The sequence below is a fragment of the Pristis pectinata genome, chromosome 11 (assembly GCF_009764475.1).
Source record: "Pristis pectinata isolate sPriPec2 chromosome 11, sPriPec2.1.pri, whole genome shotgun sequence".
NCBI classification, from domain to species: domain Eukaryota; kingdom Metazoa; phylum Chordata; class Chondrichthyes; order Rhinopristiformes; family Pristidae; genus Pristis; species Pristis pectinata.
Genome location: NC_067415.1, coordinates 81,113,470 through 81,132,245, shown reverse-complemented (window position 1 = coordinate 81,132,245; position 18,776 = coordinate 81,113,470).

Here is an 18,776-nt window from a genome sequence, read left to right as displayed (position 1 = left end):
ATAGGGAAATGCAAATAACCCAGAAATTTCAATTAACATTAGGCTTCTTGGCAGAAGTGGTGCTTATTCATTTGCTGAAAGAGGAATTTTCAGTTTGAAAGCTTGTTCATTGATTGAGTCATGGAGACAGACAGCATGGAAATGGGCTTTGTCCCAACAAGTGGCAATGACCATCAACCACCCATTTTCCCTACTCCTACATTAATCCTATGTTTTATTCTCCCCACGTTCTCAGTAACTCCCCAGCCCACCCCCCAGATTCTACCATTCACCTCGGGGAAACCCACGTTGTGACAGGGAGAACGTGCATACTCCATACCCACAGCACCCAAGGTCGGGATTGAACCCAGGTCTCTGGCGCTGTGAGGCAGCGACTCTACCAACTGTGCCACTGTGCTGCCTTCAATTCACTCAATTTGTATTGGGTGAATTAAGCAAGCAGATCGGAATATTCAAGAGAAAAGCCCTTATAAACAAGAATATAAGGCAGCACTGTGGTGTGGTTATTGGGTGAAGACGGACCAGGCAATTTAAAAGTACGTAAAGTTGAGCAGCTTCATGTTTCCTTCATGTCCAAACAAACATTCGTCCTCAAATGACATCAGTAAAGCAGCTTATCTTGCCATTTGTCTTGTTGTTGTTTGCAGACTTTTTAATTCAGATGTTTGTCCCCTCCTTCAAATTTAAATTTTATTTACAGCACGGTAACAGGCCCTTCCGGCCCAATGAGTCCGCACCGCCCATTTTAAACCCAAATTAACCTACCCATACGTCTTTGGAATGTGGGAATAAACCGGAGGACCCAGAGGAAACCCACGCAGACACGGGGAGAACGTACAAACTCCTTACAGACAGTGGCTGGAATTGAACCCTGATCGCTGGTGCTGTAATAGCGTCGCATTAACCGCTACGCTACCATGCCGCCCCACAGTGGATTTTGACAGGATTTGAGGTTGAATAAAGTGCTATGTAAAATGCAAACTCTTTTATTCCCCACAAGTCACAATAACAAAACTGTGGCTGAGCCAAAAAGGAAAACAAAATGTCAATAAATTTCCAAGGACATAACCCAGAGATTATAATCAATACACTTCAGGGAACTAGTTGCTTTGATATAATAGTTAAACTGGACCCCAGAAATCAGGAGACTATTCTGTTGCAGTACAAAGACAACCCTATCTTCACACAATTTTCTTTGATATTAAGTAACATTTAATTGTGCTATGTTAATTTAACCAAGCAGATGTCCAGCTGAAGGGTCTCGACCCGAAATGTTGACTGTCCATTTCCCTCCACTGATGCTGCCTGACCTGTTGAGTTCCTCCAGCGCTTTGTGTGTTGCTCCAGCTTCCAGCATCTGCAGTCTCTTGCGTTACCAACCCACCAACCCACGTATCTCTGGGATGTGGGAGGAAACCAAAGCACCTGGGACAAAACCTATGTGGACAGAGGGAGATTGTGCAAATTCCACACAGACAACATCAGAGGTCAGAAATGAACTCAGCTCACTGGAGCTGTGAGGCAGCAGCTTTACAAGCTGTGCCACCCTGGTTACACTTATCATGGCACGGTGGCATTTATCACAGTTAAAATTGTCACCTGACAGTATATGAAGTCTCTGTATTTTTTAAAATTACCTCCAGTGTTCTGATAACAACCCATTGGTGAATGAGTAAAACTCTGTTCCAATCACAGCTTACAAAGCGCGAATCCGCACTGTACACAGAACTTTTTGTCTTATTTTCTGCTCTTTCAGCTGCTGCACAGTCAGCTGTCTCTGAGTCATGAGGCTTGAGAATGGATCCACACATCCAGTGCAGTGCTGTGAGAATGTGATGTGGCGGAGGGGCTGTCTTTCCTTAAGATGCTATCTCAGATGGATCCAATAGATTTCAAAGCCCTAAGCAGGAGGGTTACCCTGGATAGTCCTCACTATCACGGCAGTTCAAACACACAGGAATGCAAGAAGCTGCAGAGAGTAGTGGACTCAGCCCAATACATCACAGGAACATCCCTCCCCACCGTTGTAAGTACCTACAGGAGGTGCTGCCTCAAGAAGGCAACATCAAAAATCCCCATCATCCGGGCCACGCAATCTTCTCTCGGCAACCATCGCGCAGGAGGTACAGAAGCCTGAAGTCCCACACTACCAGGTTCAAGAACAGCTATTTCCCTTCAATCATTTGGTTCTTGAACCAACCTGCACAACCCTAATCACTACCTCAGTATAGCAGCACCGCAACCACTTTGAGCACTTTGCAACTGCAATGAACTTTGTTCTTTTGTTCTAATTGTGTTCTTTCTTGTATAACTTATGTTTAATTTATGTTTTTCTTGTGAATATTGTGTCTCTGATGCCATGTGCCTGTGATGCTGCTGCAAGTAAGTTTATCATTGCACCTGTGCACACATGGACTTGCGCATGTGACAATAAACTCGACTTTGAGTTTGACTTTCCTCCAGCAGGTTGTTGCTTCGTATTCCAGCATTTTGTCTCTTATTATTTTTCTTCCTTATTGATGTCAGTGCTAGAATAACTATGAAGTATTTCTGCCCCAAATGTGCTCATCCATCCAAACAGAACCTTACATCACTCCACCTCCCTGTCCTGGTATCATGAAAACTTTGACTTTTCACTATCCCTCAGTCAACATTTCTGATGCAAGTTATCTGGTCATGTTTGTAGGAGTTTGCTGTGCATAACTGACCATTATGTTACTACAGTAACTGCACTTGATTGGCTATAACAAAATTTGGGAGGATATTGACAGGAAAATGGGACCTGCTTAGGCAGGCACCATGGTCAGCATTTCAAGTTGGGCCGAAGGGCCTATTTCCATGCTGTATGACTCTATGACATAAACAATATTATATAACTGCAAGTTTTTGTTTACAGAAATGTGGTCAAGTTGTGAAGGTATACTTAGTTTGTTATGGAGCAAAAAGTAAAATAATTAGGTGTTTGACATTTGAAGAAGTGTTGAAAAGGTATGACCTTCCCTCACTTAGAGGCTTGTGTCTTTTGACACCTGTGCTGAATTGTCGACAAGGTTACAGAATCTCCTTAGACTCCCCAAACCTTGCAGCATAATGGGAGCTCTTTGAGCAATGTATTTGCAGATGGGTGTCATTCTATTTCTTATGGGAATTTTGTCTCCAGGAAGGACCTGCAATTGTTTGTGCTACTTTTCTGTACTGAAAGTCCCCACCTCTCAAGACAAAATGCAGGGGACTGATCTGAATGTCAAGCAATGACAGAATCATCTTGGCCAGACAGCAACGGATTTGAAGGTGGGTCAGGCAATGTGTTATCTTCTGTTGTGAGTGTTGTGATCAATAATTCTGTCAACGATCGTTCCTTTGTTGTTGTCCATTTACTCTCAGATGCGAGTTCATTTCTATTAAACACAAGAAGGTTGTTGACTTGGTAACCAGATATGAAGTATAGCAAAGATTATTGAAGGTTGCTGGAAAAGGATGGCTGAATAGAAAGAAGTCTGAAAAAAACAAACTGAATTTACAACATGTTTTTGGAAGCACGTAACCACCCAATAATCAATAATGTTATTGAAAACTGGAATGTTGTTCTGAAAAAAAATCTTGCTTCAGTTGTTCAGTATGGTTAAAAGTCATGCTGACTTGATCTTTCTGGGGGTCAACAATGAGGGAAAAAAATATTTTCTCAGAAAGTTATGAATCTTTGGCAGTCTCTCCCCCATTGGCCTGAGGATTGTCACTGGGGATTTTCAAGGTTGAGATTGATGGATTTCTGGAGAGCAGAGGATATGGGGATCAGATGGACCGGGGGGGAGGCTCATCTGTGACTTTACTGAATGGATTGAGGGCCATACAGTCTACTCCTGCTGCTAGTATTTATGTTTCAATGCTTCCTCCACATTCATGGCTCTCCTTTGCAATATCAGAGAGTTGTGAGTAAGAAGGTTCAATCAAATTGAATGGGACACCATCACACATATTGTTAATGTCCAGTAGAACCTCCAGCAAGCCAGAAGTGAAACAATTACTGAAAAAGTCCTGTATCAAATTGAAATACCTGAGCAACATACCAATTGCAAAGCTCCCCAAACTAGTTTTTTTCTGCCTGGGGAACATGTCTAAAGATATTTGCCTTTCAGATAGTACAGCTTAACCAGCACACAGCTACTGCCATTAGATGAGGAAAAGTCTATAGCATGTACAATTATTAATCTGTACAGTTTGGTAATTCTCTTTATCAACACTGCATAAAGTAAGGTCAAACTTTGTGAGCACTCTGGCTGTAGTCCAATTTGCTATGAAATATATATGCGGACTGAGACACTTTTCACTTCAGTCCTGAAATTCATTTTTCATTCTGGTATTTGAAAATAGGAACAATGTGAATATGAAACCACTGCATTTCATGTATAGGTTTGAGATCCAAGTCAGATTTCCAGATTCCATCCGGTGCTTTAAATATTCCTTGGCATTCCTTTTGGTATTGATGTACAAGTTGACCTTGATTAAGTGGAACTTCATGCTCAGAGAAACACTTTAAGAGTTACATTGGTGAGCAGATGGTTTCTTACGGAGCAGAATAAATTGCTTTCTCATCTGATGGAATAGATTTAATGCATTTTAGACTTTTTTACATAACTCTTTTTTAGACCAACTGTTGTAGAATCAACACTTTATATATACTTGGAGCAAAGTGCAAGCATAAAGTCCTTTTTGGTAGTGAATGAATTATTTTTAACATCAGCAAAAATGTTTCCAAAGTACATCCTTCATTGGTTGTAAAGCAATTTGGAATGTCTTGAGGTCAGGAAAGGTTAAAAATAAATGCAAATTCTTTATTTCACATTAAGGAGTTATAATGCAAGTCTTATGTTCATTATCTGGATGAACAATGTCTGCTTGAAGCAAAGCAAATTTATTTATTGCTTCAGTCAATTGGAACTTAATTGAACAGTTTATAACCTGAAATATAATTTACAAAGTCATGCTTGACCTAAAATGCTGTATGGTCAATATTGTGACCTCTCCAAGGTCCCTAGCAAATCTTAGTGTGGATAATGACTTAACAATCACCGTCTCTACACACTGTGGAGACAGGAAAGAGAGTAGGGATCAGACCCAAGAGCTAAGCTAAGCAGCAGCAAGCTGTGTGAGGTGTCTTGTGAATAAAAGATCAAGATCTTGCTACTGGTCCTGCACTTACACTATAACATGGATAGCCTCATGGTTAGTGGCAATATCTTTTATCAAATTTAACCAAGCCAGAAAAATCTGAAGAAAATATCTGTTTACAGGGAAAATGGTGTTTTGTGTGTGTGTGTGTGTGTGTGTGTGTGTGTGTGTGTGTGTGTGTGTGTGTGTGTGTGTGTGTGTGTGTGTGTGTGTGTGTGTGTGTGTCTATGTCTGTGTGGCTGTGTCCGTGTGTGCGTCTGTGTCTGTGTGTGCATGTGTGTGTGGTGTGTGTCTGTGAGTTTATGTATGGGTTTATATGTATGTGTGTTTGTGTGCGCTTGTCTGTGTATGTGTGTCTGTGTGTTTGTGTTTTTGTGAATGTACATGTTTGTATGTGTGTGTGTGTTTGTATGTTTGTGTGTGCACTTGTCTGTGTGAGTGTGAACAGTTGTGTTTGTGTGTGTGTGTGTGTGTGGCTGTATGTGTATACATGTGCGTGTAAGAGCGTGTAGATATATTGTCATAGAACACTTATGATACAGCAAACCATGTAACCCACCGTGTCTCGTTGCACACACTGTATCTTGAGGCAATCACATTTCTCTTCAGGTTGAGGATCAGAGAAAATTTACCACAAAGAAGGAGGTTATTTGGCCCATTGTGTCTGTGCTGGCTGACGAAGAACTGGTCAGTGTAATCCCACCTCCCAGCACTGGGTCTGTTGCCCTGCAGGTCACAGCTCCTCAAGTAGATATCCATATCCTGTGTAAGTGTGATGAGCATTACTTCCTCCACAACCGTTGTCAGACAGTGAGTTCCAGGCCTCCAACACCTTCTGGATGAAAAACATTTCTCCTGTAATCCATTAATTACATCAAATCTGCCCCTTTTCTTTATCCCTCTGTAAAGTGAAATAGTTTCTCCTTATTTACTTTATCTAGACCCCTTATTATTTGTTATCCCTCACTAAAATCTCTCCTTAGCCTATGGTCCAAAATATACCAACCCCAGCTTCTGCAATCTTTGTATCCAGTAGTTTCCAATCCTGGCAATGTCTTTGTAAATCTCTTCTGCATGGTCTCCAGTAGAATCACCTTTCCCATAATATGGCGACCATAACTAAATGTGGCCTGACTAATAGCATAACCTTCCTGCTGTTATATTCTCCACTCCATCCCTTACATTTTGTTTGAGCCAACTTATGGACTTGTCCTGCTACCTTTAAAGACCTGTGAACATATGGTTGAAGGTCCCTCTGTTCCTTTTATTTATTAAGCATTCATGAACCTTGTTGCATTTCCACAAATGTGTTATCTCACACTTCACTGAATCAGATTTCACTTGTGGATTTTCTGCCCAATTGATCAGACCGTCTATATCTTCTGAATTTTACAACTTTCCTTCTCACTGCCAATCACATTTTTGTATCATCTGCAAACTTTTTTTATCACCTCTCTTACATTTAGGTCTAAATCATTAAAGGACTGAGTACTGAGCCCCAAGGAACCCCACTGATAACAACTTTCCTATCACAAAAACACATCAACAATTCCTCTTTATTTTCTGATATTGAGACAATTATAGATCCAATTTGCCCTTTCCCTTGGATTCCATAGATTTTTAATTTCTATTCAGGCTCCCACTGTGTGGCATTTGTCAACAGTTTTGCTAAAATCCATGTCGACTATATTAAATGCACTGTCCTCTTGCTAATTCCACAAAAAAAATCAATCAAGTTGGGCAGAAAGGTCCTTCCCTTAATAAACACATAGACACTGTCTTTGATTAGACTTAACTTTCTAGATGAAGGTTAATCCTGCTCTTTAGAATGAGTTCCAATTTCATGTTCACTGCCAAAACTGATGTAATCAGCAAGTCATTATTATTTATCCATCCGTATCTTTTTAAACAATGATAACAATTTCTACAGCCTTCCAATCGCCTGGAATCACTTCTGAAACCTGAGAGGATTGAAAACTGATCACCGGAGCCTCTGTTATTTCCCCCCTTGCTTCTTTTAACAGCCTGTGATGTAGTCCATCTGGGCCTGGTGACTTACTCCATCCAAAACTTCACACTCACCCTTCTTCACTACAACAGCAACCTACTTTTTATGAAGATAGCAACAAAGTATTCATTAAAACTTCACCCACATCCTCTACCTCCACACACAGGTTACTTTTTGGTCCCTGATACTCTCTTCTCTTTGCATAGTTATCCTTTTGCTGTTCATGTACAATGCATCCTTGGCTTGTCTTTGTTTTCACGCAACAGTTCCCAGCTGGGACTATTGATGGAACTATAAGGAACAGTCAGGATTGAAGAGTACTAGATGGTGAATGGTGCTGTTGGGTAATCTCTGGAATTCTCCTCAGTGGGGGATGGTGGTGTCCAGATCATTGGAGATATTTAAGGTGGAGGTAAATATTTTTTGAAAGACTGGGCAATTGTGGCTATGGGGAGTTGGTACAGAAGTGGAATTGAAGTCTGAGGCAGAAAAGTCATGATTGTATTGAATGACGGGGCAGGATTGAGGGGCTGAGTGGTCTACTCTTGCTCCTATTTTCTTGTGTTCTTGTGGAAACAAGTCTCCACTAGGAGGGCTGATGGGACCATCCAGAAAAAAATATCTCACATACAAAATAGTGGCCTTTCAATGTGTTGCCTGTTGATTGACACCACTGTGCATGCTTGGTGTAAAATTACACCTTGAACATTTAAAATGATGCATAAAAAAACATACGCCAGTCATCACATTTCTAGGCCATTGTATCTCTCATTATGAAACATTCCTAGAATTTAGCAACAATCTGTTCGCTGTCCATCAAAGCCAAAAAAGAGCCATTAATATTTTGCAGAGATGTAAATTAGTAGATGCAGTTTTTAGTGTGAAAGTATGCAGACTTGATTACCTGGAGCCTATTTGTGATTTACTCTTGAGCAAAAATCAAACCGCTGGAGGAACTCAGTAGGTCAAACAGCATCTGTGGAGGCAAAGGGATGATCGATGTTTTGGGTTGAGCCCCTGTGTCAAGATTGGCATAGAAGAGGAGTTGAGTCCTGAGGTAGATCAGCCATGATCATATTGAATGGTGGGGCAGGCTTGAGGCCTTCTCCTGCTCCTATTTTCTTGTGTTCTTGAGCAAGTTTCCATGAGTGAATCATACATGGCAGAGGCAGATATCAAGAGAGACGATTAGAAGGCTTGTGGGACAACCCAAGAAAGGGATGCAGGGTCATGACCCAATACGTTGTCAATCCCTTTGCCCTCACGGATGCTACTTGACCTGCTGATTTCTTCCAGCAGTTTATTTTTTGTTCCAGATTCCAGCATCTGCAGTCCCTTGTGTCTCCATTGTGAATTATTCTTTCCTGCCAATCCATAATTCAATGCACAAAGAAATAAATACTCCATGTTAGTATGATTAACACAGTCCCAGGACCTGGTTGTCATTCAATGTCCTTGAAGCGGTAGCCTGCTTGGGAGTTGATCACATTCCTCTTGGCCTGGAGTTACATAAAGGCCCAAACTGAGGAAGAGGAGTAGATTCCTCTCCCTGGTGAAACCAGGTGCTTTTCTGTCGCGTAACCTGACATGGTTGTGATTATTAGTAATAGATCTTTATTTAATTAGTGGAATTTAAATTCATCAGCTGGAGGAGGATTTGAACGTGCATCTAGATCATTAGTCAAAGCCTCCACGTTATAAATCCAGCCGTTAACAACTATGTTCCTACAATAGTTACATGACTCAAACATGCTTAAGACCCACTACCTGATGCACCCAATTAAAACTGCAGTGAGTGTGATATCACCTTCATGTTATTTTTCAGCAGAAATCACCTTCCAATTACACAAAGCATCCAAAAACAAGAGATGAAGTCTATGTTTGAAGACTGCAATACACTTTGGCAGTTTTCTGTAATTTTGTAATAGATTATGTGCAAGATTTATTTCATTTTCAAAACTATTAGCAAAGATATGTTTTATTATTTTAAATGAGAACAGAATAAGTCAGAAACAGTGGAGACAGAAAAACAGAATCATCACTGCAGGTCAATAATCCTTCATCAGAACTGCAAAAATGAAAATAAAACAAGAATGTTTTAAGTTATAGAGACGGGGTAGAGTGGAGATAACAGAAGGAATGTGTGTGATAGGACACAGACCAATGATGTTAAGGTAACTATTAATTATGGCTTCAAATACCTTTTATTTTACTCTTTTACTAGAAGGAAATCAAGGTCCTCAGTTCTGGACTCTACTATGGTTCCCTCTCCTTAAACTTACCTATATGACTAAATCTTTGGAACCTTATTTTTTTATCTTACCAAAGATGTCAGGGTCAATGCTTCTGACTGAGGGGAGAATGTGTTACTCAGACTAAAAAGGGTCTTCTTTATGACTTTACAAAGTGTAGTGCATAATAATACAATCCCTGACCTATTCCATACAAAATTAATTTTAAAAAATCCAATACGATCTCAATGTTACATAATGGAAATGTTCCATTGAGTCAGGACAAGAGACATTCACTGCAAAGTATAAGATAAAATATCTTTATTAGTCACAGGCACAGCGAAACACACAGTGAAATGCATCTTTTGCGTAGAGTGTTCTGTGGGTAGCCCGCAAGAGTCGCCATGCTTCCAGCGCCAACATAGCATGCCCACAACTGCCTAACCCGTATTTCTTTGGAATGTAGGAGCACCCGGAGGAAACCCACGCAGACACGGGGAGGATGTACAAACTCCTTACAGACAGTGGCCAGAATTGAACTTGCTTTGCTGGTGCTGTGATAGCGTTATGCTAACCACTACACTACTGAGCCTGCCCAGTTTTAAGTTCTGGTGGTTATGGCATTTATGGAGCTTGACCTCTGAATGTTGATGGTCATCCATTGAAGATGAAGGGGAGGTGGTGAAGCCCTCACTTGGTGAAGTTAATCATTACCTCGCACTCCAGTGGTGTGAACATTACCCAAGGCAGTGGAACCCAAGGGCATGGGCTGGTTATTATTCAGGATGAGGCACTAATGCATGAAAAACACGCTGATAGCAAATATTCAGAATATGGGCCACCTCCGGGTTACAAAATCTCGACCTACGGACACCCCTCCATATGAATGATCTCCTATAATATTACTAAATTCAAAAGTCCAATATACATGCATATATTTGTTCCGATGAACAGCAGAACTAGTTTGCTCTCTCTCCACTTTTAGTAATTGTTCTTTCTTATCAGTCCTACATGCATTACAATACTGCGGAGGTATGGTACCATATCGAGTGAATTTTGTGTATATACTGACTTATGGATGAAATCGACTTTTGGACATTTTAAAATAGAACCTGTTCACTGCCTGGGGACAGCATGTATTGGGAATTAAATAGATCTAGTCCAAGAAGGAAAACAGAAAACTGTAGACTAAAAAAAAATTGCTCAGTCATCACCATTTCTGGCCTAATGTTCGAGCCAAGTCTATTTCCTGAAGCAACTGAATATGTTGGGCCGAGAATACCTGCTCAAAGGAATTGCTGTAGTAATGTCCTGGGACTAGGGTACATTAACTATTTTGCATTACTTCTGGATGTATGGCTGCTCACTCCAGAATTGGCTGTAAGATCAACCTTGTCCAAATTAGCCTTCTAAACTGTTGAAATTTTACTCCAAAACACTCTTGTAATTTTCTCAGACAATTAAAGTCAATCATTTGGATGTCTTCTTGACCCTGTCATTGGCTAACTAGATAAAGGGTGCAGCTAAAATAAGCTATCTTCTCAGCAGCATCCAATGTGTTAAAATAAAATGAAGTTTAAGTCTGTATGCACTGCCAAACTTGACAGCTGTGGGAATACTGCAAACACAGACATTTTACAGAGGGGATGTTCAACCTCCTATTCTCCAGGAATCTGGTTAGCTTCTTATTTTACATTCATTTAGTAATGAGGATTCCAAACGATAAAGATTTGCTGCTCAGTCAAAACTATTAATCTTGGGTATCTCTAAAGGTGGAGGAATTTAAAAATCTTAGCAATCAAACAACATCCTGAAGATTGAACACCTGGTGAAGACATTTATTCTATATCCAATCTGAAGTGTTTCCTTTTGTTTTTTCTCTTGAACTGGATGAATTCAAGGTTCCAAAAGTTTGAAAATGTGTTCCCTGTGCATTTTTTTTAAGTACCAGTCTGAATAACACCTGCTAGCGCACTGTTTCCATAAGGTTATTACCATTCCCCAAACGAACGTTCCCAAAGGTTGATGTGTACAGGCAATTTCAGATACTTTACTCTTCCTTTCCATCACCCCCCTCCACCCCACCCCACCCCATATCAACCTGCCTGCCAAATGAAGTGAAGACCAGTGGGTCTCAGAAAGAACCAATATAATGTTTCACGCCTTTGAAATGTGCACAGGCATTTCCCCTGGGGACATTGAGAACTCTCTCAAAAGCACTACAAGCAAAGTAATCTTTACACACAGTGTGATATAGCTGGCCTCCAAGATTGCAAAATATGGGTGTACAATTTAGAAATTTGATCATGCAACGCCCTTTATTATACAGTTTGAACTTACATGAGAACATAAGAAATAAGAGCAGGAGGAGGCCATCTGGCCCATCGAGCCTGCTCCGCCAATCAATAAGATCATGGCTGATCTGGCTGTGGACTCAGCCCCACCCTCCTGCCTTTTCCCCACGATCCTTAATTCCTCTACTGTGCAAGAATCTATCTAAATGTCTCTTAAACATATTTAATGAAGTCACCTCTACTGCTTCCCTGGGCAGAGAATTCCACAGATTCACCACTCTCTGGGAAAAGCAGTTCCTCCTCATCTTCCTCCTAAATCTACTCCCGCGAATCTTGAGGCTATGTCCCCTAGTTCTAGTCTCACCTACCAGTGGAAGCAACTTCCCTGCCTCTATCTTATCTATCCCTTTCATAATTTTATATGTTTCTATAAGATCCCCTCTCATTCTTCTGAATTCCGGCAAGTATAGTCCCAGGCAACTCAATCTCTCCTCATAGGCTATTTAACTTGAACCATGGATTTCTTCTCAGAATTTTTCTTAAAACGTAGTTGTTTAATTTAAAGGATTGTGTGATGTTTAATTCCATTTACTTTCATTAATTCCATTTAATCTCCATCAGCAAATGAAAGCAGCTTGGAGCAAGATCTGGCGGCATTTAGGCATGGGCTGATAAGTGACAAGTAACCTTTATGCTGCAGAACTGCTGGGCAATGATTTGTCTCCAAGAGGAAAGAGTCAGGCCATCTATTCTTGATATACAATAACATTACCCTCATTAAGTCCCCCACCAATAATATTCTGGGGTGGTTATCATTGACCAGAAACCTAACTGGAACTGATAAGTACAATGACAGATGCAGGTCAGAGACCAGGTGCCCTGCAGCAAGTGATTTCTCAACAACTTTCCACCATCTACAAGAAACAATATTCTCTAATCGTATAGATGAATGTAGCTCTAACAACACTCCAATAGTTCAACACCATCAGATCAAAGTGACTTCATGTTTGGCACCCCATCCACCTCACTAAATATTCACTCCCTTCATTACTGGCACACTGTGGCTGCAGTGTGTACCATCTACAATTTGCATTGCGTTTACTCTTGTAGGCTACACCAGCATCACCTGTGATCTCTGTCACCAAGGAGATCAAGGGCAGCTAACACAAAGAAACCCAGCCACTTGCAGATTCCCCTCCAAGACAGTTGGACAGGCACATGGATAGGAAAGGTTTGGAAGGATATGGGCCAAATGCGGCAAATGGGACTGGCTTGAACAGACATTTGGTCGGCATGGACCAGCCGGGCTGAAGGGCCTGTTTCTGTGCCATATTACTTTATGACTCTGTGATGCACACCATCCTGATTTGAAAATATGTCCCCACTCCTTCACAGGGTCTACATCTTGGAACTCCATACCTAATAGCTTTGGGGCAGAACATGTGGATTCCAATGAACTGATGGCTTCAGCCATCTGTTCTACTGTGTCACACAGGACATGAGCAGTAGTCAATCCTAGTTTCAAGTATAACAATTGAATGGCAGTCCTTTCAATAGGAACCAGGAGCCAGAATCTACATGACTTGACCAAAAATATCTTGCAGTACCAATTTTTTTGCATTTTCTCAGGTTCAGCGAGTAGCCCTCCTGCCTCTGAATCAAGCGGCTGTAGGTTCAAATCCCACTTGAGGATGTGTGCTTATTATCCAGACTAATTCTACAGTGCAGTACTGAGTAGCTGACTTTTGAGTGAAGCATTAATCTGTGACCTTCTCTGCTCTCTTAAGCAGATGTAAAAAAATCCCATCACGGTATTTAAAAGAAGAGCAATACTTAAATGAAGCTCAAGAACCTGAAACATTAAATTTGTTTCCCCCCGAAGAACACTACCTGACCGGCTAAGGCTATTTATTTCAATTTTTCTACATCTGCAGTGTTTTGCCATGGTGTTCTGACCAATATTCATCACTTTCCAACATCAGTAAATACAACAAACAACAAGCACTCAGCAGGTCAGGCGGCATCTGTGGAGGGAAATGGACAATCCAGATGAAAGGTCTCGACCCGAAACACAACTGTTCATTTCCCTCCACAGATGCTGCCTGACCCATTGAGTTCCTCCAGCTTCTTGTTTGTTGCTCCAGATTCCAATATCTGCAGCCTCTTGTGTCTACATCAGTAAATGCAGATTGTCCAGTTATTATCACTTTGCTGTTGGTGGGATCTTTGAGCACAAATTGGCAGCAATGCTTCCTTTGTTACAACAGCAACTATGCTTCAGAAGAAATAATTTGTTGGAAAGCATTTTTGACTGTCCTGAAAGGGATATGAAAGGAGCTACAAAACTGCAAGCCTTTCTTTTTAAACCCAAGTATACAGGAATATGATGCACACATTGGATAGTGGTAACAGATGAACAACTTGAATTTAACCAGTATTCTGTGTTCATTCAAAGCGAAACTTTTCCAGTGCAACACACAAAGTGCTGGAGGAACTCAGCGGGTCAGGTAGGATCTACGGAGGGAAAAGGACAATCAATATTTCGAGTCGAGACCCTTCATCTGGACTGGAAAGAAAAGGGGAGAGAACCGGTATAAAGAGGTGGTGGGAAGGGGTGGAGCAAGAGCTGGCAGGTGATAGGTGGATCCAGGTGAGAGTCCGACTGGCAGATGAGGACAGGAATGACGTCCAAAGCTAGGAGGTGATAGCTGGAAGTGACAAAGAGCTGAAGATAATGGAATATGATAGGAGTGGATGGAAGAGCATGAATTAAAGGGAAGGATGCTTTTCTAGCAGTTTTCTTTCAAAGTGATATTCTGCTGCTTCGGCGCAAGTAAGGATGAAATCAAACAAAATAATAAACAAGGATGATTTCTTGTGTATAAAGTGAAAGATTGGGGTCATGCTGCCCAGATATATGGACATAAAAAATCCTGAGAGATTATTGGACAAAAAATAGATTAGTTCTCACCAGTGTTGTGGACAATATTTATCTCTCAACTAACGTTACTAATATATGTTGGCCTCTACATGTTTAATGCAAGGACCTGCTACTGCAAAGTTCTATATGGCTGAGTTCTATATGTATATCCAACAAAATAAGCCCTCCGTTCTTACCATGCACAATGACCTGTCCTCCATTTACACTTCCATTGTGGGATGAGGAGAGGAAGATTGTAGCAAATGGAAGGAGGGGAGAGAGATGCGGCTCAGGAAGTGAGGTGGGGGAGGTTTGAGGGGAGATTCAAGTCATCAGATACGGGAACATTCAGCATCTTGAGAGTCGGGTCTGGGCATCGATTAGGAGGATGTGGGGTGAGAGTCGGTCATGATGGGCCACTGGTAGGTTGGCTGGAGGTGATCGGATAAGGGTCAGGGGTCAGGGATGTAAATGAGATGGAGTGAGTCATGCAGAGTGTTGAAAGGAAGGAGAAGATGAACATTTGCTGGAACGGTGACTCATCACAATTCCAGGACACAAGCAGTACCTTCCTGTTGATATATTATTGGTGTACTAGAAAAGGATGAGGAATATTTTGGCGTAGACTTGCATTTTTTTAGATTTCATAGAGCTGGAACAGTAATATATAGCACAGGCAGATCTCACAAGACACAAGTAAATCAAAGGATATGAAGAACGCCCATGGGCATTGTTGAGTGCCTGGATCTGCAGTTAAGAAAGTACAAGAGAATACAATGAAATGCATTTAATCATGCAAGCCTCTGTTTAACTGAAGATATGATATTATACAGTCACAATATTTTGATCAATAATTTGAGAGCATTTCAATTTTCAGTGTTTATGACATCAAACCCTCATATTAATATGTACATATTAGAACGTTAAACCCTTGCTCTGCACATTAGGCAAAGCCTGTCCTGTAAAGACATACATCTGAAAAAAATTGTAGAATTTAATAACACTGTACTTTACAGGATATTTATGCATGAGTCACTGAAATATATCTGAGTAACCCAATGTAAGGGAAAATTAACTTTCATCCTATTCCACCGATGAGATCTCTTCAATAAAATAGCAATAATTCTCTAGACATTCTTGTGGTGGCTTTTTATTTCAATGCAAGGAAATGATTAAATACTAGCTAACCTATAATGGTTCTGCAAACAAATTTTTTTTTACAGGATGCATAAACAATGATACTTATGTTGCAACAGTGAAGACATAACAGCACCTCCAGTGGCTTCCAAAGCAATTCAGTCAGATCGTGACTGATCTTCTATCTCAGCTCCAGATTCACACACAACCCTCATGATGCTTGGTTCCCATGGGTGACCAAAACATCTTAACAATGACAGGAACTTAGCAGTGTCAGAGAAATGGAGACACAATCAGATTCCATCCACCGTCCTCTCCTATCAGATTCCATTTACTTCAGCCCTTTGTCACTTCCATTTATCACCTCCTAGCTTCTGACATCATTCTTTCCAGTCCAGGTAAGACATCGGAGCAGAATTAGGCCATTCAGCCCTTCACATCTGCTCCGCCATTCGATCATGGATGATTTATTTTCCCCTCTAAATCCCATTCTCCCGCCTTCTCCCCGTAACCTTTGACGCCCTTGCTAATCAAGAACCTATCAACCTCCGCTTTAAATATACCCAATGACTTGGCCTCCACAGTCGTCTGTGGCAATGAATTCCACCAATTCACCACCATCTGGCTGAAGAAAGTTCCTCCTCATCTCTGTTCTAAAGGGACATTCTTCTCTACTGAGGCTGTGCCCTCTGGTCCGAGACTCTCCCACTACTGGAAACATCCTCTCCACGTCCACTCTATCCAGGCCTTTCAATTACAGGCAATTTACAGTGCCCAATTAACCTACTAACCCGCATGCCTTTGGGGTGACAGAGGTAACTGGAGCGCCCGGTGGAATCCACATGGTTACAGGGAAAATGTGCAGACTCCACACAGACAGCACCAAAGATCAGGATTGAACCCGGGTCGATGGTGAAGTGATGCAGCAACACTACTAACTGTGCCACTGTGTACAGTGTCATTTGGCATTGCTTAACTATGGGCATATCTTCCAATAGATCCTTGAGGACCTTGGCAGACGTTTTGCCCCATTATCTCAACCAAATGAGCAGACTACAATTGGCAGCCCATTCCCTAGCATGTGTTTGAGTTTTGAAATCTAAGTGCAGCTTCTTTACTCGTGCTTTCTTAACGTTATGTTGGAACTCTATCTTGATGCGAGGCTTGCCCCGTGTCTGACAAAAATGGGCAGAATCTTGGTAGGAACACACAAAAAGTGCTGGAGGAACTCAACAGGTCAGGCAGCATCTACGGGGGGAAATAAACAGTCGAGGTTTCGGGCTGAGACCTTTCATCAGGACTGGAAAGAAAGAGGGCAGAAGCCAGAATAAGAAGGTGGGGGGAGGGGGAAGAGCACACGCAGGCAGGTGACAGGTGAGAGCAGCAGAGATCAAATAGGAGGACAACACAGGATACAACCTTACTACCGCTGCCTCAAAATTATAAACACATGAAACATTTTTTCATCGAGAAAAAATAATATCCTGCTTTGTGGTTTTCGTCACCAGGAAAGGGAGTTGAATTGCAAATAAAAATGTGCTGTATAATGAAGCTACTTCTATACAACGTCCTTCGCAATGCTGAATGACCATTGTGGATGATGGATAATAAAGGTGTGGCCCATGGAAAATGACTCTCATTTTTTAGTGGAATCAGCCTGCCTCTCTGTAGAATTACACAGGATTTGCAGGACAGCATCCGGCAATTCATCCCAATTTGTCTGTCTCAACATTTATGTTTCACACAAGCTTTATCCAACCTGGTCTGCATCACCATTCTGCTCTCTATTGAGCTTCCCCTTCAGTGCATCCATGTTGTTTGCTTCAGCTGCTTCAGGTTCCACCTCTTGAACACCACGTACAACCACTTGAGTAGTGTAGCATGTGACTAATAAAGAGATCTTATCTTATCTTACAGAGAGTGACGAGGACCTTACTTGAGGAAGCATTGCCCCTTAACCATTTGAAACAGGTCCCAAAACCTTACACTTTCAATCAGAATCAGAACCAGGTTTATTATCACTGACGCTGTCATGAAATATGTTATTTTGCAGCAACAGTACAGTGCAATACATAAAAATTACTATAAGTCACACCTTGCAACAACAGTTGGAGTTATGAATAGCAAGAAACCAAAATTTATAGAGCTGTGTCAGTTCCATTTTATGGTATATTGTTGAATAATTGGAAATAGGAATGATTATACTGTATAAAATATCCACAATGTCATGTGTGTTGATATTGTTATCAGGATAGAAACATGTAGAAACTGATGAGATTTCACTTTACAATCACTTTAGAGGAATAGGATCTTCTAAACAGTGTCCTTGTGGTTACCTGTGACATTTCTGATTTTTACTTTATAAAGTCGCAAGTGTCTTTACCATAGATAACCAAGCCTGAATTTAACTCTGGTTGTCCATTTCTTTCCCATTATAAATACTATTGTTGGCCTTGTGAGTTACATCACAGGGATGTTAAAGACGACCAAAGTTAAACGCATTTGGAGAGTGGAGTCAGGGGAAACAAAATATTCAATTACAACAAAGCGACGGCAAGGTTATAAATGGGAAAACATTTCTTGTGTGGCTTGATTGATATTCATAGGATGCTTGCTTTTATGTGGCAGTAAATTACAGAATTAACACAACAGGATTTAAGTGAAAGAGACAACCCAGGAAATTTTAGTTATTGAACTATTGTGCTTTTATGTTCCAGAAACGGTTTTAAGAGAAGCAATTTATAATACATTGCTGCTTCAGCAATTACGTAGACTTCAAGAACCTTATTTCAATGGCTTTACAAGTTGTATGATTGGCAGTGTAAGACCTTTAAACGAATTGATCTAATCGTCAAAGAATATCATGCAGGTAGAAATTTGTCCTCTGTGGTATCGGCTAAATGCCCCACGTCATAACGATAGAGCATTGATCTCTGTTTTTGAACTTCATTTTCACAGAAGCCCAAATGGAATGAATTTTGATTCCTGGTATTTCTCACCTTTATGTGTGTTTAGTG